The 25,690-nt window shown below is 49.5% G+C and overlaps 1 protein-coding gene and 1 long non-coding RNA gene across 3 annotated transcripts in view; one reads left to right on the top strand and one right to left on the bottom strand.

Moving 5' to 3' along the window:
• LOC146810464 (uncharacterized) overlaps positions 1-5,840 on the top strand; it is a 145,457-nt gene extending 139,617 nt beyond the window's left edge. The window contains exons 3-4 of the long non-coding RNA XR_014966595.1: positions 5,066-5,120; positions 5,743-5,840. This is a non-coding gene — a long non-coding RNA (uncharacterized LOC146810464). The remainder of the gene's footprint in view (positions 1-5,065; positions 5,121-5,742) is intronic.
• Positions 1-25,690, bottom strand: part of DNAH17 (dynein axonemal heavy chain 17) — a 14,992,541-nt gene that overhangs the window by 7,423,278 nt on the left and 7,543,573 nt on the right. The window lies entirely within an intron of this gene.

Raw genomic sequence — 25,690 nt, 5'->3', positions numbered from 1 at the left:
TTGCAGTAGCTCCTGCTACATTATTCTACGCAGCAGCAAATCCTGTTCACCAAGATCGCTCAGTGACAGTGTCTGGCTTCATGGAGCCCTCTTCTGCTACAGCTTGGAGCTCTGTCCCGCTGGAGGTTTTTGGTTTTCAGAAAGTTGCTTAAGTTTGTAGGTAAAAAACTTTACTGGGCTCGATGGTGACCAGCTCTCCATTGATAACGACAAACTACTCAGTCTGGAAATCCTGCTTCTTCTGCTCAGAGCTTTTTCATGCTGTTGTCAATGGCTTCATTGAGACTTCATCCAGTGCTCCCCAGTGATGATGCAGCCTGCTGCCTTGCCCCGCTGCAATCTACCTTCTCCTGGACTTTTTCTTTAAAAATGTATCTCGGTCCGTAGTTCAGCCAAGACCAGGCCCAAACCACCTTGTGTATCTGACTTGTGCTCCATCGTGGTCAACCTTAACTTTTGACTCTGGTACGGTCTCACGCAACCAGATACACACAGTTGGCATTTTGGTTTTTTTAGGTGCTAGATTTCACTAAACACTTAAAAAGAATCTGGGTTTAGTGATAGGATTTCATTTGTTTTGGTGTTATTTTATTACGGTTTGTGATATGTCGGATCCTGAAGGCAGTGCAAGGTCGTTGAGGCGTTGGCATCCGGGGACGATGTGTTGCGCAAAGGAGGTGATGCGTCGGTTGGATGTGGGAGGCTTTGGTTTCCAAAGGCGGTGCTGCAACAGTGATATGTCAATGTCAAGAGCACGGTGCGTCGATTTTGTTGTGTTGTAGTCGATCCGCTGGGCTGAAGTGAAGGCGATGCGTTGGTCGAAAGACTTGCAGAGCCTGGAATGGGTCAGAGTCAGGATGGTACACTGCGGATGTCGTTATGCGGTGTCCGAGGCTCATGCAGCAGAGGTTCTTCAGAGGTGCTGCAGCATAGTCGGGGCTTAGTTGAAAGTTGAGGTTGTGACGTCGTGCACTTGGTGAACGGTATCCACAGCTTTGGTGCAGGCAGTGGCGATGCGTCAGTTTTGCAGGGGTGCACCGGTTCCATAATGACACTTTGGAGTCGACACGTCGGTTTCCTGGTTGCGGCACAAAAAGGTCCCAGGACTGGATTTGGCACCACTTGACAGAGCAAGGCCCACAGCAGAGCGACTCAGGCAGGGCCGTAGCCATGGGGGGGTGGAGGGGTGAGCGGGGCCCTGTCAGGGCCATAATGTGCTCTGGCCCTCCAACTGAAAGCCCCGACCTTTCAGTTTCTGTTATTTAATAAATATATGGATAAGCTTGACATTTGAGACAGTGCACGTGATATTCGGCCTCAACTCTGCCTGCATTACCAATACTGAAACTAAAAGAACCATAGCTGTCTCCAGAGTAAGAGACTGAGGCAGAGGGACAGACAGGAGCAAGGAGGGGCTGGGCTGAGGCTGTCGTGCACTGCCGGGTGCACTGAATGATAGTAATATGACTTATGAATCATAAAAACTACCTCTCGTGGAGCCTCACTACCATTGGTGAGGGCCCTGCATGCAGGCAGCAGAATGACATGCAGTGTGAACACACTGCTTCTGGGCCTCTCTTATCTGTCCAGCAAAGAGGGCACACAGGGAGGCCACCTGATATGTGGTCAGGTCAGTCCCACGGCATCAGTTTTCTATGTAACAGCTGTGTTTTTTGTTTTTTAAATGGCACATCTGAAACAAAACAAATAAAAGAAAATGCTGTCACTGACCCTCTGTTGTGAAACCATTGAAAGTGTTGGCATGTTTAAGTTGGGCTGTGTATGTGCACATTGTTTCTATTAAAGGTGCAAGACATGTGCACATCGCATTTCAGCCTGTAGACAGGCTCATTAAAGAACCAGAACTACAAGACAATGATGGAAGAACAGTGTATATGTACAGAGGCCATATGAAACCCTCACTCACTCCACTGATCTCACATAAATAGAATACTTCAACCAGCTCTGCCATAAAACAGTCAGGCAGGCATCTTAGACAGCAGTAGGATCCCAGTCAGGCTGGTCATTGGGGTCTGGGCCTTAGCTCAATATGTTATGCCAGCTTGAGCAAGAGCCACGCCTGACATCTTTTAATTTTACTTTCCTCTCTTGGAAGAAACCTCTGTACAACTATCTCTAGAGACTCCAGATATAAACACTTAAACACATAAAAATATGGACAACCATGCACACAGATATAAAGACCCCTGAATGGACAGAACCACAAACATATATGTATCCATGCACACAGACCAACATGCAGTATGTATAGTCATGAATAACCCCATACAGACAGACTAACAGATACAGGCCCTATGCACACCTGCCATCAGTCTAATCAATGTGTGCCCATGTGGCTGTATGTAGACTCCCTCTGGTAGCAATTTCTTCTGGAGCTAGAACTGGTATTTAAAAACCTTCAATAGTCATTGTCTCTAAAGGATAGAGCCGTTCTTTTGAAATAATGAAATACTGGTAAAGGGGAGTGTTGGTTTAAAGTTAGAGGTCCCTCTGTCCATCTATGAATTTAGATCTTACAAACACCTAGAGCTGCAATCACTTCCCTGTTAAAAGCTAATAAATGTCATGGATGGGGAGGAGTCTTTCCTGTCAATGAGAGAAGGTTATTATGCATGCTGCTGATCAACAAATATATAGATACTCATGCACACAAGCGTGCACACAGGCTCCATGTGCACAGACCAAAACCCATGTATGCTATTTTGTTCCGCAAAAGGCTCTGATATCACCACCTGCTCATCTACCAGTGGACGTTAAGCATGTGCAAATCAGCATGTGCTCACTGCTCCACATCACACTATGTCCACCAATGTATACCCGTCTGTGCCCCTTACTGCCAATCACCCTGTCCTTCCAGATGCATGACATTCATTGCTCCCAATATACATCAGCTTGCACTTCCCTGTACTGAAGAAAGTTACCCTGCCCTTCCATCTTGCAGAATACAAGGTAGTCCCTTGCTACACATAATCTTTGAGCCTTTGTTGCACACTACACTATGCTCCCCTGAGACACATAGCCTTTGCCCATTGCTCTTGGGTTCACTCATGCTCTTCCATATATTTATGTGAGAAATTGCACCTGTTCTGATCTTTCTTGGATTTCTGGTGCTTGTTGCAAGGCATGGGCAAATTGGGTGATTGCCCGAGACCTCCAGTATCCAAAGAGCCCCCTGATAAAGTGATCAAGATAGCCAGAAGAACAGATTTTGTTTGTCTGATGGGCATGCACACTTCAGAGAATGTTAAACCGCATAACCACCTACCCCACCTTAACCCTCATGGTCTTAGGGATTTTGTGGTAATCGAGTTAAAGAATAAACTTTCTGTCTTATGTCTCTCTTTCCATCATCACATCACCTCTTCTATCTTATCACTCTCTCTTTACCTCTCTACCAAACTCTACATTATGTACCTATCACAGTTCTCACGCTATTTGAACTCTCTCCCTCACCTAGATTTACCCAAGCTCACCATCTTTAAAAAAAAAAAAATATTGTATAAAGAAAGCTGTATAATAGCAGCAGTGTTTACCTGTACATATATTCCAAACATAAATGACCAATTTTCATTTGATCATCAAAAAACAAACTAGTAATACATTATGCACAATAACCAAAAGATCATTAGTTAGAGAGCAATCTAATACTTAAGTGTGGAGATATGGATGCATGTAGGATCAATGATTTCCCCTTACATCCATGTTGCTCATGTTGTGGGACTTGGGTCACAGGGTGACACATTGCCGAATGCGTGCCGGGTGGCGCCGACACTAGAACGGAGACACACGCACTAGTTACTTCCTTGCCCAGACCAGAACGGAACCACGCCCACAGCCTGGGGGTCATTGTTCACACCCTTACGCTGGACTGGCATATGCCAAGCCAGCCCACTCTGCTTACGCTCACAGGGGGGACGACAACGCTACATGTCCCAGGTCTTCCCTGTAGGGATCTGCTGCTCACAGGTCTAATTGTCAGCATGCCACAGTCACTCCCTCACGGCTGGTTTACGCCCACACCAATCCAGCACAGCCGTCACAGGATATGTGACCCTGCCAATAAGAAGGGCCTTTTCCACTCTGCAATTGGGTGTCTCCATGTGGTTATCATTTCTGCCTGAGAGCCTAGGGCCCGGGCACAGCACATTGACGGTGCCGGGGGTGACATGATGGTGTCCACACCACGGGAATCAATCATAAAGGTTCCATGTCTTGCGGGGCACAGACTTGGTGGCACCGGATACACTGTGGCAGGCACAGGCACACTGCCACGGCACGGTGTCTTTCGGTGCACTGAGGTAGGGTCACCTTAAGTGCTGAGGGGTATGCAGCCTGCTATGATGCACCGTCAAGGGGGCCGGAATGGTGGCATTATTGTGAGCTCTGCTGGACCGCAGTGTAGGCCTGAGCCAGCGGGCAGTGCGTGCCTACCGCCACGTGGTGTCGCCTCACGGTTCACAGAGTTAGTGGCACCTCGAGGGCTAAGCGGGTGGGCAGCCTGAGATGAGGCCGGTGCACTGATATGTTCTCTGCCATAGCGAAATCAAGACCCAGAATCAAATGTGAGACCTGGTGGCCCGCGGTGCGGGGCTGCATGATGTGAAGTGTGCCATGGTCGCGGTCCCCGGGCTTGGGGGTCCCAACGGCACGTGGTGGGCCCTCTTGGAGACACACCGGTGGCAGAAGGTGAGCAGTGAGGCCTGGTTGCGTAGGGGCGGGCAATCTCCGCTGGGCGGCGGGAGGGGCTGGGGTGCATCGGCCTGTGTGCGTAGGGGATGGGCAAGCGCTGATGGCGTGTGCTACTGGGAAGAGGTGTGGCGCCGCGGCCAGGGTGACTGACTCTGGAATCTGGGGATCACAGTTTGATCCCCGGCGCCGGTGGCAGATTAGCCCAGCACCATGTGACTCTGGGCAATAGCTTGCTTAATCTTCCCGACGGCCCCCAGTGCCTAGAGACCCTTACGGGTGAGTGTTTGCGCTTTATAAATGTGGATTATTATTACTGTATGGACTCTGCCATTCATGTCTCTGGCAACTGTTTCAGATGAGGGACTGCAGTGTGTACCGGCACATGGTTGGAGACACACCAGTGGCTGCAGGTAAGCAGTGTGGCCTGGGTCTGCAGTGTCGCACTCTTTCTCCCTCTTTCTCTCTCTCTCTCCCTCTCTCTCCCTTTTTTTTCTCTCTCCCTCTTTCTTCTCTCTCCCTCTTTCTCTCTCTCTCTTTCTCACTCCCTCTCTTTCTCACTCCCTCTCTTTCTCCCTCTTTTCCTATTTCTCTCTCTCTCCCTCTCTTTCTCCCTCCCTCTTTCTCTCTCCCTCTTTCTCTCTCCCTCTCTTTCTCTCTCCCTCTTTCTCTCTCCCTCTTTCTCTCCCTCTTTCTCTCTCCTTTTCTCTCTCTCTCCCTCTCTCTCTCTCCCTCTCTTTCTTCCCTCTCTTTCTCTCTCCCTCTTTCTCTCTCCCTCTTTCTCTCTCCCTCTTACTCTCTCCCTCTCTTTCTCTCTCCCTCTTTCTCTTCCTCTTTCTCTCTCCCTTTCTCTCTCTCTCCCTCTCTTTCTCTCTCTCTCTCTTTCTCTCCCTCTCTTTCTCTCTCCCTCTTTCTCTATCTCTCCCTCTCTTTCTCTCTCCCCCTCTTCCCCCTCTCTCCCTCTCTTTTGCTCTCTCTCTCTGTACTTTGATGGGCGCATGATACACCTTCTAATCTGTATTCCGTCTTTTACAGGCTGTGACTTGCAGAATGCCCAGAGAAGACCCGCCGTGCCTCTTCAAGATTGTTGTTTTATGTATTTCTGTAATAAACGTTTTATTTGGATTATATGATATGAATGTATGGTTTCTCTTTTTCTGGCCACACCTGTATGTTAGGTATTGTGATTGTGCGACTTCAGGCAATTTGTTTGGTTCATGGTTTCGTGGCATTGATGTGTGATAGAAATGGGATCTCTGGTTGGCTAAGGCTTGCACCAAAGCCAGGCAGAGACCACCACTCTATCAGGGCAAGGGAGTTACACGCCAAAGATAACCCCTGCTCACCCCCTTGGTAGCCTGGCACGAGCAGTCAGGCTTATCCCAGAGGCCATGTGTAAAGCATTTGCGCACACACACAGCAACAACATCCCAGGCCCACTACAAAAGGAACTCCACACAAGGTTATATCAAAAATAGCCTTTGTATTCTCATAACACATTAGAATAGCAAACACATATTATACACGGTGCCACCTGGCACTAGGTCATATCTACAAGGGATTATATACACCTGACAGGGTCCACTGGACCACTGTCAGAACCATCCCAAAGCGAACTCAGTAAAAGTAATACATCTCATAACCAGCATAAACACATTATGCAATCCTCTCATAAGTCTAAACGCATTAGACCCTAACCTCCTAAGCATAACTCACAGGAGGGGCATAAATAACAGTGGAACATAATCTCACTAGCATTAACCATAATATACAAACCAACCTCATACATAAAAAACACATTTAGAGGTATAACACAGGGTGCATAAAACATAGTACATACATTACATTTCCTAGCACTACATAATCACATTAGGGCCTGGCACCCTACAATCCTAACAGTCCCCCTGGCCAACTGGCCATCTCTCAGGGGCTTAGATGCCCTATGTCCCGAAGTCAGGGCTGCCGCCTAAGCAGCTAAAGTCAAGGGTGCGCCACTGCGCAAACCTAAATGTAGCAGCTGCCCAGTACTTGCTGGGCAGCTGGGAAAGTATGGGGCAATGGAGTGCATCTCACTCCTAACTCAACAACATGCCCCAAAAGAATTGCGGCCTAAACGTAGCAGCTGCCCACTACTTGCTGGGCATCTGGGAATCTCACTGTAGGCGTGGGTCCTCACCAGGACTCCTAAAACAAATGGGGCAACTTTGCAGCTGCCCACTGCCAAGCGGGGCAACTGAAGAACAGAACTGGCACTGGCACCTGTGGTGCCTCTGGGGCTTTGTAAACAAATAGGCAGATAACGTTGGAGCAGCCCGCAACGGCGGGTCTGCTCATGGAAAAGGCACTGTGCCTTCACCGGCACTGACAACCTGTGCCCAGAAATGCTCCCCAAGCCCCACTGGTGTACGTAACTACATAACACTGCCCCTCTCGTTGGAGCGGCCCGCAACGGCGGGTCCACTCAGAGAAGGATGCGGCCATGTCCCCTGCCCAGCCCTCACTCACCGGGCTCTTGTGCAGGGGCACTTCTCTTCTGTCGGCTCCGGTCTCTGCTTCCCGCTGTGGAGACTTCACACGGGAAGCCCTCGAGACTCCGGTCAGGCCTCTTTACGCTGCGGGAACTGCAGCACTTCTCCTGCAGCGCGGGCTTCCTTTTCACTCTCGGGAGCCCCATGCTGCCATCGGCGGCATCTGCCGCCTCCTCTCTTCACCCGGGCCCCCTCCTGGAACCCGGGACTCGGCATTGGCACTAGGGGAGGCGGGGTAGGCTCCCGTCCACCCCAGCACGCAGCTCAGCTTCCGGCCGCACTTCTCTCCCGCTTCCGTCCGCCAGGCCCTGCCCCCAACCAGCTGGGCTGCGGATCCCGGCAGCGGTGTTCGTTTGGCGGCACTGAGGGGTAGGCTCCCTCGTAATTAACATCAATAAGCGGGGTGGGCTCCCGCTCACCACAGGCACCATAATGCGGGGTGGGCACCCGCAAGCACGAACAATAAGCGGGGTGGGCTCCCGCTCGGAAGCCAAAACGGGGGAATCCCTATGCTGGGGATTCCCTCAGGGATCCTGTGCAGCTCGGCGCTGCGGAGCTCCAGCGCTCCTCTGGGTCAAATTAAAAATATAGCGCTCCCAGGGCGCTAGAAGCAAGGAAAAGAAATAAAGCGCTCACCAGGCGCTAGGAGCCACAGCTCCTTTAGTAAAAGTTCAGGAGAGGTTTCAGGGGCAGAGCTGGGCCCAGGGGCCAGCACACAGGGCCCTCCAGCAGGGAGGCAGCCCCCATGGCGGTCCCTCCTGGGCCCCAGCAGCAGCAAGCCCCCCTCCGTCAATATCAGGAACGGAACAACTTTCATGGGGTCACAGCCCCTATATACTACAAAATCCCATTGTGTCACAGCAGAGGGCTTGGGGGTACCAGTCAGAACTGGTTTAGGGGGGATTTGGAGCACTTTGTTTTGCCCTGCTCCTCTTCCCTTTGTCAGGTGGGGGCTCAGTGATCAGACACACCACAGGGTGTGGAGCCAGCATTGTGGAGGGAAGGCACAGCCCTATTCAGGTCCCAGGTTCAAATCCTCCCTCCCATCTGCATGCAGATCTCTCCATTCATCACTGGGCTGACTCACCCTGGCTCCTGGAGCCACCCACACCTCTCAGCTCCTGTCAATCACAAGCCAGACATGCAATTCACATCAGGCAGACACACAGTACACAGAAATGCCAACTTCTAAAAGTGGCATTTCTCCACCAGTCACCATAAATCTGCGCACACCATTGCGCAGCATTTATTCTCACGAGTTCATACATACTAAACTCGCCCCTGCACTCCTCTCATATCTTGAATTACCATGGACACACATATCCCCCATGCATTTCTATGGGAGGGCAGGCCAATCTCACTACACGCACTCAGTGCGCACACACACTTTACACTGGGCCACAGTGCTAAAGTGCCCAGAGGCCTAAAACCACTACCACTATGTCCGAGCTTAAGGCAAAAAGTGCAGGGGTGAACCTGCCAAAAAGGACCAAGTCTGACAATGTGCATTCTCTTTGTCCAAAGGGAGGGGGTGGGGTGGGTGGGGGGCCCCGGGAGGGGGTGTTGTGGCCCTATTGGGGCTCTGGACTGCATGTTCTGTTGCTCGGGGGCTTCGGTTGTTCTTTATGTGTGGCTCTGGGCTGTGCTCCCTTGTCTGGTGTCGGTTGTCATCCGACTTTACACCAGGCCAGAGCAGGTGTTAGTTTCCTGCTGCTGACGCGCCTTACCGGGTGTTTTGTGATCTTATCGCCGAACTGGCTGGTTGTTGAGAATGTTGTGGAGTGCCTACTCTGCATCTCATTAGCGATAGTTGCCGGGGTCATCCGTGGCGATGTTTTTTGAGGCTGCTATCGCCGGAAAACTGGTGATATGGGCTGTTAGCACGAGCTTGTGAATGGGGCAGTAAATTTATCGCAACTTTGGATGAGATAAAGTGCCGATAACTCAGCGATAGATCCTTGAGAATATGCCCCCAAGTCTCTATCTCTTCCCAATTGGAGGTTGGAGGTTACAAGGCAGCTCCAATGATGACCTATGTCCTTGCAATCGTGAAAAACAAATGTAGCAGCATTTCACTATCAGGACATGTAAGACACACCAGTACATGTCCTCCCTTTCAAATACACTGCACCTTGCCCATGGGGCTACCTTGGACCTACCTTAGTGGTGCCTTACGTGTAGTAAAAGGTTTGTGCCTGACACGTGGATGCACTTGTTAGGTAGACATGGCAGTTTAAAACTATCCACACAGACACTGTAGTGATAGGTCTGAGACATGGTTGCAGGGCTACTGATGTGGGCGGCACAGTCGACGCTGCAGTACCCACTAGTAGCATTTGATTTGCAGTCCCTGGGCACATACCATGCACTTTAATAGGGACTTTACAGTAAATCAAATATGCCAATCATGGATAAACTAGTCACCAATACAATTTAGACAGAGAGCATAAGCACTTTAGCACTGATTAGCAGTGGCAAAGTGCCCAGAGTCCTAAAATAAAAAAAAACACGTCAGAAAAAATAAGAGGAAGAAGGCAAAAAGTTTGGGGATAACCCTGCAAAAAGGACCAGGTCCAACAGGGATGATTAATAGATGGTGACAAAGTCAAGTCCTTTGAAGCTCTACAAGCATAATTTCACCTTGTAAATTCCCAATTTTGAAGATTCCTCCAATTAAAGCACTGCTTGACTTCAAAACTCGGCTCTCTTACTCAGCCATTGTTAAACTCTTCTATTCATCGCTGCCTCTAAGTTTGGACTGTATTTAAGGGGGTAATCTCCACACTTTACTCCATTCATTTGGAAGGGATTCACTCTAATGCAATGAGGAATACTCTTAAGCGAAGATGGCAAACTGTTTTGGGTTGGGAGTATTTCAATGAGGCACGGCCATCCCTCTTGCACTCCCATGGCTGACGGATGAGAGAAATCATGCTAAAATTTAGCTATTACAAGATTTTGCATGACTGGTACTGGTCTCTCTATAGGTTTCACCATGCAAATGTATTGAAATCCTCTAATTGCTGGAGGTGCGGAAACCGAGGAGGACATATGGCACATTTATTATGGACTTGACATGCTCTTCATATTTTTTGTCATAAGATAGCTGCGATCATGAATCAACTGGTTCTATCCAATTAGAATTCTCTATAAAGTGTATCCTGTTACATTATGCAGGCAATCTATCAGACCTGACCCGTCATCTGAAGCACTGGACTTTTTTGGAGGTGGCCAAAATGTGAGGTGGGGGAAACAATCAGCACCACCTACCCATGATGACTGGATCCAGTGTCTGTTTTCAGTTGCATCTTATGAATGCATTTTCTATATTCTGCAGGACCATCAATCTATTTTTTAATGTAGATGGTCAGCCCGGCTTTTCCTGTCTTGTCTCCTAATTTTCCTTTCTTTTGAACATATGAACAACATCACAACCAGAACTTTAGACTTTGAATAAAGAATATGCTCCACGAGCTGAGGAGATAAAGAAGATTTATATAAGATGCATAATAAGGACGTATGATACCATGAACAATTCTATCTCTCTTAAGTAAGTTGAGATAGGGGAAATATGTTTAATGGTAATATTTTCCTTTGTTACTTTTGTACTTTGTGTTTATACATTTGTGATAACCATGCTTGACCATGCTTTAAAGACATTTTAAAAACCCAATACAGAATTGAGATACTAAGAGCACTTTCCGGACCTGAGGAAGATCAGAAATAGACTGGACCTTCTGTTTGTGCCCTGAGAGGAGCCCTGAAGGACTACACCTGCTTCCTCGTGTACCCAGGACAAAGAAGTGGACTCCATGAGTCAGTTGGTTGACTTCCTGTGTGGATCCGGACAGACAACAAGCCACAAGAAGCCTTTTCCTGGAATTGCCCAGCTGATCAGTGGCAACTTTATCTGAACTGGACCCTGCTGTTCACCTTTGCCTGCCACGCAGTGCATCTCTAAGTGCCTCCCCTGACTTCCTGGGGGTTTTAAAAGAGTATTCCATTGGTTGACTGGGACATTAAAGACTAGGGGCCTGATTTATACTTTGGCAGATGGGATACACCACGTGATGGATATCCTGGTCCACTGTATTACAATTACATTATATCCTATAGCATTTGTAATACAGGAGATGGAATATATGTCATGTTTGAGACAGAGTATCCCATCCAACAAAGTATAAATCAGGCCCTAAGTCACAAGGTAAAATGTTTGACCAGGACGAATCTAGTAGATGTATTTAAGCCATGTTCTAATGTGGTCATCTTCAAATTGCGCGTAAGTCCTGGTCTACTGTGACCCTTGACTATCATTGGAGCTTTTTGGTGCTTTTTCTATTTAAAAGTTTAAAATTCTTCAGCTCTTCTTATTGGATTTTTGTAATATTGGTGTCATTTTGTTTTTATAAATTTTACTCTAATTTGTAATGCAGTTTTGGATTTGTACTGTTTTGCATTTTGACTTTATTACTGTTTAGGTATAGCACAAATACTTTCCACATTGCCATAAGTTAAGCCTGTCTCATCTGTGCCATCGCTACTTTGGGGTTGAGTTTAAACTAATTTAGCAACTTTGAGAGTCGTGAAGATTTCTTGAGGTTGGTAGTCAAACACCTCAAATAATAGTCCAGTTTCTTACACTGAGGCTATTACTACAGCTATGCTGAACATTTTTCTGCCAATGAACTAGCCTTTATGGAAACAGTTAAGTTTAAGTCAGATGATGCATCAGTCCTTTCTACATCAAACTGAGCAGTGATGTGTTGCCCACCAATAAGATTTGGGAGCTGGTGATACCTTGAGAAAGTTTATGATGATCAAAGAAACTGAGGGCCTAATTCACAAAGGTAAAATTACACTTTTATGTATATGTACTCTTTTTTTGTATTTACAAACTACGATTTTATAGTAACTTTACGACTGCCGAGAATCCGCAGTCGTAAAGTGAACTCTGCATATAAAAAGATAAGTCTGTCCTATCTTTTTATTAGACCCCCGGAGAATCCTACTAGCCCACCAGTTCTGTCTGAAATATGGTATGAGTAAATGTCTCATTATTATGAAATCTGTTTATTGGCATTTTGTTAATATAGACATAGCACATAGTACATATGAATTACCTTACGGGCAATGAGTCAGCAAATCTGATGATACACCCCCAGTCATGAGCATAGTAAACAACAGGATCCAGCGCCGCACCCGTGTGCTAGGAAAGATGAATCTTATGGGTCTCTGAACCAACACCATTATCTAAACAGTTCCATTAAACGATAAAAAGAAAGAGGCAAAACAACAAAGGCCCCAGCATAACAGCAGCAGCAGGTTCGGTCTTTTACCATAAGATCCCCAAGGTTCCTCCCCCGACCCGACCCCCCCCCACCAGTTCCCCATCCCCTGGTACAAACAGTTCCATTAATGGCAATTTTCAGTGTCCCCACACCCCCCCCGATTCAGGGAAGATCTCCGCAACGTTCCCCATGCTTGACCCCAGGCCCTCACCTCCGCCCCCCCCTCCTCAGTGAGTGCCTCCTCAACGCGTGTCCCACAGAGTCTCAGGGCGTCCCCATCTAGCTGCATCAGGATCTGCAAATGTGTGCCCCACTGGTTCGCTATAGGTGTGCGCCTGAGGCCCAGCGTTTCCTCCCGCAAAAGGGCCGTACCCTCCGCCCCCGCTCACACCAGCAGGGAACTTCGCCATGCTTGCGCTCGGTGGGGGGCTCAGCTGCCTTCCAGCGCTTGGTGAGCAACCGCTTCACCACCACCAAACCCAGATCGAAAATACGAGAGGCGACCTTTGTGGGGCGGGGTTCTACGAAACAGGTGCAGCAAGCAAGCCGGCCACTCCCATGGGGCCAGTTGGCCAGTGCATTTCCTTAATGTTCCATGCACCGTCCGCCAATACAAGTCCAGCGCCGGACAGCTCCACAACATGTGCACCAGCCCAGCATCCAAAGCCCCGCAGCGTGGGCAGCTTGCATCCGCGCGATGGAAATACCGATTTATAGAGTCGGGAGTGAGATATGCTCTGTGTAGTATAAAATATTGAATTTGTCGAAACCGCATGTTTCTGTGAACCCGCGTCGGCCCCCTGAGTGCATTACTCCATTCTTTGTCATTCATGGGGCGATCCAAGTCCTCTTCCCATTTACGGCGCAGTGGAGACAAGTCGGTCGCCACCTGTGTACGCAGGGAGGCTGCGAACCAACGTATCATATGGCTCCCCCGTCCCATGACATGTAGGTATTGCATCATGAGGTGCTGCGCCGGTTCCTCCTGAAGAGCTCCCCACCGGCTCGCCAATGTCGTTATTAGCGAGCGGTGACAGAGAAATTGGCCGACTGGTAACCCCGTCTCCTCCGCCAATTGGGCAAATGGGATAAGCGCACCATCGCGGTAGAGGTCCCCCAATGTGCAAATATCCACCGCATGCCATTCTGCAAGCTCCGCCGAGCGTAGTATCCTCCGCCCGCTAGGGGAACCCTCAATCGGCATGGCGGGGGCGTAAGGTACACTCAACCGAGTCAAGTAAAGGGCACGCCGAAAACATTTGTAGGCCACTGCCACAAGGAGGGGCCCCAGCTTGACCACTCTGGCAGTCGGGTGGAACGACGCAATGATATCCGCCAGAGGGAGCGGTGGCTCCGCGGATGCCGTATCGTCTCTCTCTCTATCGGCCAACCACCTGGCCACCCATTGTAGCTGTGCAGCTAGGTAATAGTGCGCAAAGCACGGCATCGCGAGGCCCCCCTGACCCGTAGGAAGGTATAACTTGGATAGTGCCACTCTGTGGCGAGCAGTACCCCACATAAAGTCCCGGAGTGAGCGCTCCAGGGTGGCAAAGAAGGATGCCGAGATGTAGACTGGCAGGTTAGCGAAATAGTAGAGGAGCCTGGGTAGAGCCACCATTTTGAATAAGGCAATGCGCCCTGTGACCGCGAGAGGGAGGGTACCCCAAAAACGCATCTGGGCTCTGACCGCCGTTACCACCCTGCCCAGATTGCCCTCCACCAGGTCAGCTGGTTGCCTATACACTTGGATGCCCAGGTAACGGAAGGTGTCCGGTTGCCACTTGAGAGGCACACCCCCCAGGTGATACTGTGGATCCAGAGCATCTGCGCGGAACGGATAAAGGCACGATTTGGCCGCGTTCACCCGTTGACCGGAGAGCGCAGCAAATTCCGTTAGGACTCGCTCCAGGTCCCCGGAGATGTGCGCCACATCTTTAATGAAGACCAGGAGGTCATCCGCATATAAGGAGACCTGGTGCGTTGCGTCACCCATGTGGATGCCGTCTGTCAAAACCCTCCTTAGGGTGGCCGCTAAAGGCTCTATGGCAAGCGCAAAAAGGAGAGGCAAAAGAGGGCACCCTTGCCTGGTACCACGGCCAACTGAAATAGCATCAGAAATGTATGGGCCGGTTCTCACCCGAACCACAGGGTTCTTATAGAGAAGCGCCGCCTTTTGGAGGAACCCGAAGCCTAGTCCATAGTGTGACAACGCCGCCACCAGATACCCCCATTCAAGGCAGTCAAAGGCCTTTTCGAGGTCCAATACTAAACAGCCTGCCCGTGGCCAATGCTGCGCGCCATGTGCAGCAACGCGGAAGAACCGACGGAGGTTAAGTGAGGTGCTGCGCTTCGGTACAAACCCATTTTGGTCCTTGTGCACCAGCACAGGTACAGTTGGGGCCAGCCGCTCCGCTAGGACTTTGGCCAGAATTTTATAATAGGCGTTGAGGAGGGCGAGGGGGCGGTAGGACCCCAGGCTGGTAGGGTCACGTCCTGGCTTGGGTAAAGAAATAGCCTCCTCAAGGGCTGCGAGATATAACGCGTGCAGTCTAGGCACCAGGGACTCTCGATATGCTTTATAATGCTCCGCCGGGAGACCATCCGGTCCAGGCGCCTTGCCAGAAGCCAGTGAGGCCACCGCTTCCCCTATCTCCTCCAGCGTGAGGGGGCCTTCTAATGTTTACTGGTGGGCACCCGGAATCGTGGGCAGGCAGGCGGCTTCTAGAAACCAATCCAGATCCTGTGCCGGTCTGCGCCCCGTTGAAGTGTATAGGGCCGTGTAATGCGCTGTCAGTATCTGATGGATCTCCCGCTGCGTATGCACCAGCGTCCCATCCGATCCACGAATAGAGGCTATTGGTGCGTTAACCGACTCCTGCCTAATCAACCAGGCCAGCAACCGCCCCGCTCTATCGGACGTAGCATGGACCCGAGCCGAATGCGAGGCGTAGTTGTGGCACCGCAGTCGCTCCAGCAGCTCGACGTGCCACGCCCGGTGCCGCGCCAGCCGGGCCGAGTCCCGACCTCCTCCCTCACCATGGCGTTCACACGACAATAGCCGCGATTCCAAAGCAGTAAGCAGCAACGTGAGTTGCTTACGAATATTCCCCGTCGCCCCCAGGCAATGTCCCCGCATGGTGGATTTGTGTGCGTCCCATTCCGTCAGCACACTCCCGGCCGTACCCTCGTTTAGATCAAAGAACTAATCGACCGCTGTGCCAAGCGAGGCACGAAACTCCGCGTCCTCAAGAGCGGCCGGCTGCAGTCGCCACGTGGGAATGGGGGGCCTCCCCGAGTCTCAGCAGAGGCTCAGCCGAAGAGGGTTGAGGTCCGAGTGGGTCCGGCCCAGGTATTCCGCCTGAGCTATCAGCGGGGCCAGCGAGGAAGAGCCCACCACCCTGTCAAGGCGGACGTGAAGGTCATGTACCGCCGAATAGTATGAATAAAGTCGATCAGTGGGGTGTAAGGTACGCCACACATCATGCAAGGCCCATCGCGACAACCAGTCAGTGAGGCTCCTCGCGTTCGAGACTGCCTGTGTGCTACAGAGCGGCGGGTAGGACCTGTCAAGGCGCGTGTCTAGCACTGCGTTAAAGTCCCCACCCAGCAACCAGGGAAGACCCACATACGGGGTTAAGGCCACCGAAAGTTGATCCAGGAACGACGGCTGGTCGACGTTCGGGGCATAAATGGATCCCAGAAGCATAGAGTGTCCGTTGAGCCTCCCCCGAACCAGTGTGTATCGCCCAGCAGGATCGATCACTACTTCAGAGCATGTAAAGGGTGTACCTGCCCGTACCCAAATCAGTGTACCCCGGGCATGCGCAGAGTATGTGGTCTCAAAAAGTTGCCCCCTCCACCGAGCGCGCAATTTATCTAATTCTGGCCGTGTCATGTGTCTCCTGGAGAAGGGCTACAGCCGCCCTATGCCGTTGTAAGTAGGCAAAAACAGAGTATCGGCGGGCCGGCGTGTGCATGCCTCTAATGTTCCATGTGACTATCGCAGTGTCAGCCATCAGTGTTGAGTGAGGACAACATGGGGCCCACGTCCAGGTGCGGGCCAGCCAGGGAGAGAGAGGGGACCAAAATCACAACTGCCCTGACTGCCTGCTGCAATAACATGGTGAACAAGAGAGTTACAGAACACTGCTGAGTGCAGGTAAGCAAAGTTAAGAGTAAAATTAACAAAAAATAACTCGATAACTATGAGGGAAAACCCCAGAACAGGCATTCGTCCAAACGTGTAAACTCAATCGCCTGTGAACTACCAGGCCAGATATGTGCTAGTGGGTGCCAAAGGGCAATACTGTTGGTCCCGGTTTTCCATAGCCCAGTGTTACCCCCGTCTAGGCCTCGTGTGCCCTCAGAGTTGGCAGGTGTGTCAATCACTCCCCCGAGGAGCGTATGTGTGCGTCGCCGCCGCCACGCACCCCCGCGACTGAATCATGTGTGGTCCTCACGCCCCACCCCGTGTGAAAGGAGTCCCCCACCGTCTCTACAGCCCCCGGGTCAACCGTGGCGCCCCAGCCAGCCCGTTCGTGTTAGCACAAAGAGTCGTATCGCAGCAAATAAGGGGGCAGCAAGGCCAGTGACCCCCCCAAGAGCAGCCAGCAACACTCAATCCACCGCCTCATATCCCCTGTACTTATCACTGTGCAATCAAACTAGCGTTCACCCCATAAGGTCGGCCGTCTGAGGCGTCACCACCGGTAACATATGGTCCTCCAAAAGCATGATGGACGGAGAGAATGACCAGTCAGTCTCAGTGTCACTATGTTCGCGGACTACCACATCCCCTTGACTGCTCACAGATCCCAGGGTGGCCACCGCCTCAAGGGCTTCCAGACGTTCCATTCGCATCTTCTCCGGGCTTGGGGCTGCGGGAGGACTCAGTCCCGTTCCACCACGTCGGTCCCTCTGCCTCCGTCGTCTCAGTCGTTTCTCCCGTCGTCCCCCAAGGCCCGGGTCCGAGGGCTTTGGGCCACTATGCTGACCCGTTTCCTCCAGCCAGTCCCAGACATCAGACGGGGCGTCGAAAAATCGCGTCCCGTCCTTCGTGACCACCCTGAGGCGCGAGGGGAACAACAGTGAATATGGGATCTGCAATTCACGGAGCCGGCGCTTCACCTCCAGATAGTTACTTCTCCGCCTCTAAACTGTCGCAGTATAGTCTGGAAACAGCATCACTGTTCCACCCCCTACCGTCAGGGCACCCATTTTCCTCGTTTCACGGAGTATCACGTCCTGGTCACGATAGTTGAGGAGTCGAAACAGGAAGGGACGTGGCCGTGCCCCAGGGACAGGTCTCCGCATCGGCACTCTATGTGCCCGCTCCACCACAAACTGCGGGGAGAGCACCCCCGGGGGGAGTATGTCCCGCAACCATCCTTCTATGAACTGCTCCGGTTGTCGTCCCTCCTCGCTTTCCAATAGACCCACTACGCGTATGTTCTGGCGCCGAGAGCGGCCCTCTGCATCCTCTGCACGGTCTTCCAGAGTATTAACTCGGTTTATCAGGTCCTGTAAAGTTGCAGAGTGGCTGCGCACTATCGGCTGGACATCCTGGAGCGCCTGACATTGACCGGCAACGGTGTCCGCCAGTTTACGATGGTCAGCGTGGACTAAAGTGAAATCCACCGTGACTTTGTCGATCCGGGATTCCAATGAGGCTCTGGTTTGTTCTAGGGTGTTGCCCAGTCGGTCTACTGCCGCTAGCATGGCATCCATCTTGGCTTCAAAAGTCGACGCCGGCGGCGCCGCAGGCCCAGCAGAGCGTCCCGACGCCGGGTCAGGGCCCTCCGTCCTCAGCTGGTTCTCATTTTGCTTGTTCCGCAGCCGCCCCATGGCCAGTTGTTGTGCTGACGGCATTCGGAAGGTCCAGTGGCGTGTAGTGATTAGTTGGAACCCTGGGCACCACTAGACGCTGGCAGCAAGGAGCCAAGTCCCATCACCACGAGTGGGGCCCCCCCCCCCGCAGTCAGGCAATTGCCGAGGAGTGGGGCGCAAGGCAGCCTCACCGGCGCGGGAAGTTCTTCGCGTCCCGTGGTTCAACTGGCAGCCGGTTCTGGGATTTTGTCCAGACACCAATCCTCATGCCGCCGAGTCCATGATGGCCAGGCCACAACAGCGTTCCCAGCTGTGGGCAAGCGACCAGCTTCCTCAGCTCCACACGCTGGGACGGTCCGTCCGGTTACTCCCACGATGCCGCACTCAGGGCCACATCACGCTCCCCGGGGTCCCCCCGCCGTCTCAGTAGTCCCCCTCACTCCCGAGGGCAGCTGCCAGGCGCTCACCGGGTCCTCGCTCAAAAGAGCACAGCCAGAATGGGGGCTCCCGCCAGCTCACTCACCAGGCGCGGCAAGGTCTCCCGTCTGCCACCATCATCTCCGCCTGCAATGGTCGCCGCCACCATCTGCCACAGTAGGCGCCACCAGCCGCAGCGCTCCCAGACAGGCAGGGCCACGGTTCCGCCGGTCTCCAGCCCCTCCGGGTCCCACCTTCATGTGGGAGCGTGGGAGTATTCCCGCAAGCCGCCAGCCAGCCAGCCGTTGAACACTAGCGCGTTGCGCGGCCCAGCCCCCTCGTGGCAGGCCGCGGCGTAGAGCAGCTGTCGCGGCCGGGTGCCGTCTCCAGCGCGTCCCGCACCTCCTGCTGGGCAAGTCGTCAGGGCGGCAGCGCGCAGCTGGGAGCCGACTCCGCTTTCAAATTGGGACCCACAGGGCCGCCGGGGTCTCACCGAGGGAAGCAGGCAGCATCGGCAGTCCCGGGGCACATCCCGGTCAGGAGAAACGACGGAGAACGGCTCTACATCGCGGGAGCCTCACATGGACGCAGCCATCTTGGCCCATGAGTAAATGTCTCATATAGGTACTAGGGAAAAAATGGGAGAAAGAAAAGACACTGGAGACACAGATTAAGGATAGGCACTGGAAATTGGCTCAGGGCCGTCCAGGAACCACCTCTTAGTAGTCTTTAGAAAAAGAGCATTTCACAGACAAATCAGTATTCTCTGAACACAAATATTATATAGATATGTTTTTACTCAGTAATACATTTACACCGTTCGTGGCACAGATGAGCACTGTATTTGATTGGAGCCCAGAAGCGAAGCCCCAGGAAATTGAGAGAGGGTAACTAAGCTTAACTTAAGTCACAGGCAGGTAAGAATCATCATGCAGCATAGGTCCATTAAGACAGAGTTTAATGCAAAGGCCAAATTAAACAAAGAGGGAATCAGAAAAAGTGCAGTGACTAGTTCGCTATGAACTAAGCAGCAGAAAATTAGCTGAAACAACAAGGAATGAATTTATAAATTGTTATTAAAAGAAAAATCATACTTGTTTCTAAGATCAATACCAGTGGTGTGATGCTCTCAGTATAACATTTTAAAATGCAGAGTTAAAATGGAAATACCATTTAAGACTGCAAGGAAGTGCTGAGATAAAGCAATGAGCAAGAACACTTTTGAATTGCTCAGTAGGGTTGCGAGAAAGTGTATTATTAGTTGGAGTGGATGGTAGTCCACCACATGTAATAATGCCAGATAACCTTTCCACGACCTGGGGTTGGCATGGATTTGCTGCTTCAGAAAAGGTCTGAGTTGGAGCAACCTGAATCTTTGGCCCAGCGGCAATTCACCTTTGTTAGATTGACTTAGCAGGTTTGTCCTTGTTCCACCAAAGGTACTTGGAGCATAAAGTCCCAGGTTTCTCAGTATGTTAGGCAGAATACACTTTGACACAGCCAAGGATCCCAGAAACTCAGAAACAGCACTTGAGGGGGCAAGACTCCAGATGGGACCAGGGCAGGTCCAGTTGGAAGTAGTCAGCTGGGACCTTCAGGAAAAGGCCTTCCAGTAGCTTGTCTTATCCCTGTAGCTTAATAGGAGGTCAGCCAACTGATGATTGAAGTCCCTTTCGTTGTCCTGGGTACAAGTGAGAGCAGGTCCAGCCTTTCAGGTATCCCCACAGGTCTCAAGAACCAGTGCAGCCCTTCTTCTGTCTTTCACAGTGTTTCCAAGAGGGTTTCCTTGGGTGTCACATTTATGCCCGCCACTAGCCAGTGGGCAAGGGTGACCCCTGGAACCATCCTTAACCAATAGGGAAAATGTTCCTAGCAGTGCCTAATTTGAACCAGTGGTTTCCGGTGCTCAGCACCAGCACTTAATCATCCACACCCGCGCTTGAGCACCAGTTAAGGACACATACATTTTTGGTGGATACGGGGAGATTAGGTGAGTCGCCCACAATCACAGGATGTTGAGCTGACGCCAAGACTTAAATCTGGTTGCCCAGCTCCAAAGTCGCCAGCTCCGGCCAATATACCACATCCCCTCCCCACTTGTAGGGTTTCTTCCTTCTGTGTTAGGCAGAGCTAACAGGAGAAATGGGCTGGTTGAAGTTGACGAGAGCCCCGCCACTTGTTTTTTACAAATTGGTTCCTAGGTGTAGCCCTGCACACTTTTTCAGCAGTTCATTTGTGCTCTTAAGCAAGCAATCCCACAGTGCCCCACTCTTCAAACCACAAACCACGTCAAACCACAAAGAAGGACCCTGCCAAAGTGTCAGCTAATATTTGCCTGTGGCAGGATAGGCCTCTTTGAAGTTAATCAAATTCCTGGGCACTGCTCAGATGGTCATCCTGCTGAAGGAAGAGTACACCTTCCCACACCCAAGACCCTTGTCTCAGCTCTGGGAGCAAGTTCACACCTCATTAAGATAGCTATTCCGCTCCTCAGTGACATTTGGCACTGTGCAAACGGGCCTTCTGAGGGTTTAGGCAGGAGAAAAGTAACATTCTAAAATTTAATTTTCCAGAATAAGTGTTACAAATCTGTCTTTACCAGTGAATTGAGTTTGAAATACTTTTGTTTTTTAAACTTTCTTTTTATTAATGCAAAAAAGTCAGTAGATTCAACAATATTATACATTTGTGTAAATCATATAGAGAGCAAAGCAATAAAGTATAAAAAGAAAAAAATATACAAAGGTATTGCATTTGTGTTTTCTCCCCCCACCTTAACCCCCACCACCCTTAGCTCCCCTTACCCCCAACAGGGTTGGTCATCCTCTGGATGCTCTTACAAACTCATGTACAAGTTCAAATTAAGCTTTAAATCAATCACTCATTGCTCGCCAACCATCTCGTCAATGGCGCCCAGATTTCTTGGCCTTTCCTTCAGTAGCGCGGTCCCCTCCTTGCATAGATGGCTTTTTCCAAGTTAAAATTCGCCATTAACCGAGAAAGCCATTGTTGAAAAGCCGGTGGGTTAGGGTCCAGCCATGCAGATGCTAAGTACAGGCGCAGTACTGCCATACCAATAAACACTAGTTTTTCCCCAGAGCTCCCCTGCAGATCCTGGTCGACCCCAAGTCCAATTAACATTGGTGAGAGGTTGCAGGCTATCCCCAGGGCTTCGTTATAAAAGTTAGTAATTTCTTGGTTTAATTTATCCAAAGCATTACATTTGGCAAAAATATAACTAACGTCTGCTTGATATAGGGCACAGCGCGGACAAACTGTTCCTCTTCCTGTACCCCATTTAGAGATTTTTTTAGGGGTATAATAAAGCGAAAAACACGATTTATAGTACTGAGCCTGAAGTCGGGCTGGCAGTAAGATATTTTGTACTAAGCTATATGCATGAAAATATAACTCCTCTGAAATGCCGGTCTCTGCCTTCCATTTTGCAGCTCGATTTTCCATATCGTCTGGCATTAATGAGTTAAAGAAATTATACACAAAACCGATAGACAGATCTCTATTCTTTCTAAGTTTATCTATAATTTCAATGTTAGAAAACCCCTTCGGCCCCCCCCCCTTCTTAGTCAAAAAGTTGCGAATTTGCAAAAACGTAAAGAAATCTTTACTGTCTAGTCCAAACCATTCTCTAAGATTTTCAAATGAAACCAAGCCGGCTGGAGAGAAGAAGCCACCCAATTTAGTCAGACTGGCGTCACTCCATCTTTCTATAATAGAGCCTTTAAAAAGTTCCGGCAAAATGGGGTTATCACAAAGTGGCGTTTAAAAATTCAAGCGTCCAAGCCCAATGAGTTTCATAATACATCTAATGACCTTGAAGCAACCTTGTAGTGACTTAAAACTGACTTTCTTATAATGATTATCATGCAGGTGTCCCAAGGCCCATCACCATGCCTCTGTGCCCATAACAAGCTCAATTGGTGATGGTATCTCTTCAATCCTGCTTTCTCTAGGTTTTTCCTGAATGAGAGCTAAATTATGTAATTAGGTAATAGCCCAGTAATAAAGTTTGTTATTTGGTAGGGCCAGTCCGCTCCTTTCTTTGGGCAAGGAGAGGAATTTAAATGCTCTTCTAGGTTTCGCGTATCCCCATATGAATCTGGAAAATAAATCTTCAATTGCTTTAAAACATTTAATATCAAATTGTAAAGGGATTGCACACATCAGATACAACATTTTTGGAAAGAACAGCATTTTTATACTATTGCATCTACCAATATTAGATAGATGCAAATTGTGTAATCTAGTCATTTCTGGTTTAATTTTGGCTATTAGTGGTTTAATATTATCGTGCACAATACAGTCAGTGTTTGCAATAATATCGACACCCAGGTATGTTGCTTTTTTGAGCACTCGGTCATCACCAATCTTAGTGTGTTCATTACAGATAATCTGGGTTTTGTTGCGATTGATAGAATACTTTGGTTTCACAGTTATTGGTTATAATAGGCCGAATAAGATTGTTATGTTCTAACTGACGTAGAAAGGGGTCTATATATGTTGCATATAAGAGAGGGGAGCTTGGGCATCCCTGCCGGGTGCCTCTCATTATATTAAAGCTGTCAGTGAGTTCTCCATTCACCAAGAGTTTTGCGGTGGGAAGAACATAGAGCATTTTAAAGGCTTGCAGAAGGCCCTTTCTAAACCCGACCCTCGACAGAGCCTCCCAGAGAAAGGGCCAGGAAACTCTTTCGAAGGCCTTCTCCGCGTCCAACAAGATTAGTGCAATTGGTTCCTTAGTAATATTCTTAGCGTCTAGAAGTGTAATGACCCTTCGGATGTGATCAGTCGTCCCACGCCCAGGAATAAACCTGTGCTGTCGTGTTGAGATAACCATATGGACAACTGAGGCCAATCGTGTACCTAGCATTTTTGAATAAATCTTGTTGTCCAAGTTGATCAGTGTTATGGGGCGATACAACCCAGGATCTGTCGGTATTTTATGTTTTTTTAAGAAAAATTCTAATTTTGGCCTGTGACCAAGACTCAGGTGGTCTACCCCCTTTAAAAACATGCGTGACCAGCTGCATCATACAATCTTTCAGCTGTGTAGAGAACTTTTTATAAAATTCAAGGGATATGCTGTCAAGACCAGTAGCCTTACCACTTGATAGGCTATTGGTAAACAATAGTATCTCTAACCATTGAGGCTGCTCCTCCAGCTGTAGTTGTACCTCCTGTGGAAATTGTTCTATGGGGTTCTGATTAAGATATGTCACAATCTCTGCTGAATTTCTTTGTGGAGCTTCATAATAAAGCTTTTGATAATAAGAATGAAAAACCGTTCGGATTCCCACTGAGTCTGATATTAATCCCTTGTCAGGATCTTCAATCTCCGAAATTAGATTCCGGGTTGCCCTTTGTCTCGCTCTAATAGCAAGATGATGACCGACTCGCTCGCTACATTCGTAAGCTCCCTCTTGCCAAGCGGGGAGTTTGTCGGCCGTATCTTTAGCTATTATTTCCATGATTGCCGATTTAGCAGCCATAATCCTTGCTTGTGCTTCCCTGTGTTTACCTTCGTTTAAACTAAACTGATCAGCTCTTCTTCAGCAGCTGCTAGCCTCGCTAATCGCTCATTTATTGCCGCTTGTTTTTTTCTTATTCATTATGACAGAAAATCTAAGTGTTTCCTCTCGTATTCCTGCCTTGAGTGGATCCCAAACAATATCAATTCTAGCGCTTCCCATATTTTCTTTCAGAAATTGAGGTATCCACCCCTTCATGTAATCACGGTATTCTTTGTTAAAAAGAAGCGCCCGCTCAAAGTTCCATGTAAAAGAAGCACCACTTTTAAACCCTCCCACCTTAATCTCTACTATTAACGGGTTATGGTCTGCCAATATACGAGGAGTTTTTTCTATTCTGCAATCCTGCAGTAGGGAGTGGGATACTAAGATATAATCTGTTCTTACATGTTTGCTGTAAGGATGAGAAAAATAAGTGAAACCAGGATTTGTAGGATTCTGCCGGTTCCAAAGATCCATAAGCACATGTTCCTGACATAATGACCTTAATGTCCTAAACACCTTTGGTTTACGGCCCCTGTATATCCAACCTGGCTCCTGTCTCAGATTCTTATCGGCAGGCAAGTTTCTATTAAAATCCCCTCAGATTATTACCAGGAGTGGCCAATTAGCTAATTCATTATTGATATGATGGAATACCGTTGGGTCATCGACATTACTACCGTGGAGCAAATAGTAAGTGGATCCTATGACATAGAGTGATTGCCCATCTCCCTAGCTGATCAGCTATGGTGCGACTAAATTGTAACGTGAAGTTAGATGCCAAGATTGCGACCCCACGTGTGCGAGAGTTCTGCGTTGTGGCCCCCACAAATACATACCCAAGTGTCGCTAAAAGGTATTTCTGTGAATTTTCAATGAGCGTTTCCTGCATGAGTCCTGCTGCTGTATTCCGTCTATTTTTAGGATCATTGAGACCGCAAATATTCATTGTGGCGATTCGTATTTTACTCATTTATACTTAATAGTGCTTGTCCCATCTTGTAAAGCAAAAGTTTTCAGGCTATGATCTCCCTTCTAGTACAACAACCCCCCCTGCCCTCCCACCCACCCAGTGCTCCCCCTCTACCCTGCGACTCCCCCCACCCACCACCTATACTAGAGGTTACTTGGCCTAGCCAGGGCCAGGAGGATGGCATCTGAGGGACAAAAGACCCTGTGCTACCACGGATCTACCCCACCCCAATTTACCCCTCAGTGACAACACAAAAACGGATTTTTCAACATTGCATGCATTTTAAGTATAGCAATTTCGAGCTTAAAAAAAAAAGAAAAGATAAGTAAATATAAGATTAGAATGCTAATAGTGCTCAGATAAAAGTCTTGTGGCATCATAAATGCATTTCGTCCCAGCTAGTTATATTTAGAGCATTTCCGG

The sequence above is a fragment of the Triturus cristatus genome, chromosome 7, assembly GCF_964204655.1.
Source record: "Triturus cristatus chromosome 7, aTriCri1.1, whole genome shotgun sequence".
In the NCBI taxonomy this organism is placed as follows: domain Eukaryota; kingdom Metazoa; phylum Chordata; class Amphibia; order Caudata; family Salamandridae; genus Triturus; species Triturus cristatus.
The sequence above is the reverse complement of the archived record's forward strand: the minus strand, read 5'-3'. Positions and strand labels throughout refer to the sequence as shown.